A 2,500-nucleotide genomic window follows, 5' to 3' on the forward strand; every position below is an offset into this window, starting at 1 on the left:
GGGAGGGGAAGGGAAGGGAGAGCAGGGGAGGGGAGGAGAGGAGAGGAAAGGAACTTTTCACTCCAATAGGAAAGGATGAGGAGAAAGAGAAGGAAGTGCTGATACCCAAGAAAAGCATTCTTTATTTCAAAACATAAATACTTTCATTTGGTAATCCATAATTCTATATGGAAATAGATAACAAGCAACAGTGTTTGTGACCTGAAGGGCTCAGTCTAGTTATATATTAGTTACTCTACTTTGTCTACATGCAGAAACACATTTCATAACGAGTGTACATAAACTAGGACCAAGTTCAGTCTCTTTGACTCAAATTGATATTTCTGTTACCATTTGTGTCATGCATGTATGATAGAAAAGTATTAAAAGTAGAATGTTTTGAGTTAACGTTGTTATTTTTATTTAAAGTGTTTTTGGGACTGGAGGGATGGCTCAGTGGTTATGCCATTGCAGAGGACCAGGCTCAGTTCCCACCATCTACGCAGAGGCTAACAACCATCTGTAACCCTTGTTCTAGAGGACTCTGATGCATTCTGGTCTCTACCAGCACACGGAACACACATGGATGCAGGTACAGCACTCAGACACATAAAGCATCAAAATCTAAAAGAAAAAAAAATCTTTTATCTCCTACTTGTTTCCTGTCCTATTCTTTTAGCTCAATGATTATGCAGTTCAGAATAGGCATGACTCAGAACTGGTTTATCAGACACCGTTCTAGAAAACAATATTTTCATGACAATTTGTCAATTAATACAATGCACCAAAATTACATACCTGACAACTTCAGAATTCAAAAAAAAAAAAAAGGTAAGATGGCTTTTAAGGTATTTTCCCTATAAATTACATCCAAGTAAGCCACTGTGTTCTGTAAGGTCCCACTCAGGTCAGATGCAGACTAAAGCATGGTGTGAAACCCCTCCCCCCCATACTTCCATTGAACTGCGTGTGAACACCAAGTCTATGGCACAGCCTTCCTTCCTGTCCTCTGGTTAACCAGCTTTGCTTCCTCTCCCCCCAAGCCCAAGAACACAGTTCTACCTTTTGATGCTAATTCTTCTCAACACAAATGAACTTGATACTGGCTCTGTCCCTTCCTTGTCCCCACTTTGCATTTGACATTTACTAGCAGAAGTTTGCATTTCTGCATTAAAGCCACAAGAGAGGCTGGTGACCTATGCTCTGCTTTCCCAGATGATCTGAAGTGGCTCTGAAACAGGTTCTCACTTTCGGGAAACTTTGACCCATATACATGCACATCTCTTCCCTGTACGTCATGAGGGAAGATTAAGATGCTGTATTCATGTAAGCTGATCTTTAACACAATAGTCCTAAAAGAGGAAAAGAAAATGCTGTACTAGCTCAGTGGTAACTATTTTACAAACTCTTAAGGAAACATTAATGTATTACAATTAATTGATGTATTATAAGGAAATGTAATATATTGTAGCATTTAAGTTCTTATGTACTATATTTGAAAGTTTGCTAATGAAAGCTAAGAAAAGGATCACCCTAAATGTTTGGTTTCTTACTCTCCAGAGACAATGAGAAATTTGTCTATTGCCTCTACAATTTATATTTTAATATTTTCTGGCAGGTGAGTTAAAAGTATTACAGTGAGAAGTGCATGGAGTTGAGGCTGGAGCCATCACTCTGCAGAGAGGAAGGAAAAGGGGCTCATGGTGAAGACTTTCTGATCGCAAAGGGAAGGTCAAAACAGATACTGGGGTTTAAATAAAGGTTGAGGTTAAAACAATTTGGTCAAAAGTGACAAGGAAGACGGAGAGAGTGGGGAGTTGAGTATGAAACAACCATGTTGACTAGACACAAGGAAACAAAGATTCTAGCTAGCAAGGTCAGTACTGGCAGGCCAGACAGCCAATGTCCTAAGGAATGGATAAAGTCTAGAGCTGATGTGTATGTTGACATGAGTACTACCATGTCAAAAGATCCCAGTGTCTCAGACCCACAGAAATGGCAAGGCCTTCCCCTGGTCAGAATACAGATGGTGACAGTGTGTGAAAGTATCAGGCATGGCTTTCTCCTCTGGGATGCTTGGAGCCTTATACTGTTCCCCTGCAGAGAGACCTCTTACCAAGATTAGCTAACCCATATCCTTGTTAAGCTGTTTTACAAGCATGCTGAGTTTCCTGGATGCTGGTACGTCTTCATCAAAGCACATGACCTACTCCATCCAGCTTTTCTGTACCTACATCTGTTGTTACTTTACTCCAGTGTCCGAGTGAGATCAATTCCTTGCTGGTTGCAGCACTGGGGGAACATACACAAGGCAGTTGTCCCTCCCTATAGTCTTCCTTGTGATTGAACTGTGATAGACTAACTTATTGGTAAGGACATCTTCTAATAAGAAGCTTCCATCTAGTTCAGAAAGGAGACTGCCCCCATAAGCAAAGACCTAAAAATGAATAAGGACAGCTGCAGATACACCTTTATAGCTTTGATTGAGTTATCCCTCTGATACAGAGACCATAATTTAACT

General features: G+C 40.4%; 1 protein-coding gene across 1 annotated transcript in view; it reads right to left on the reverse strand.

The window, feature by feature from the left end:
* Positions 1-96: 96 nt before the first annotated feature.
* Cytip (cytohesin 1 interacting protein) overlaps positions 97-2,500 on the reverse strand; it is a 30,559-nt gene continuing 28,155 nt past the window's right edge. Inside the window, exon 8 of the mRNA XM_031370306.1 lies at positions 97-2,500. This exon is cut by the window's right edge and continues 2,830 nt beyond it. The gene's annotated coding sequence lies outside the window, so the exon portion shown is untranslated.

This window comes from Mastomys coucha, unplaced genomic scaffold (assembly GCF_008632895.1).
Source record: "Mastomys coucha isolate ucsf_1 unplaced genomic scaffold, UCSF_Mcou_1 pScaffold15, whole genome shotgun sequence".
Classification (NCBI taxonomy): Eukaryota; Metazoa; Chordata; class Mammalia; order Rodentia; family Muridae; genus Mastomys; species Mastomys coucha.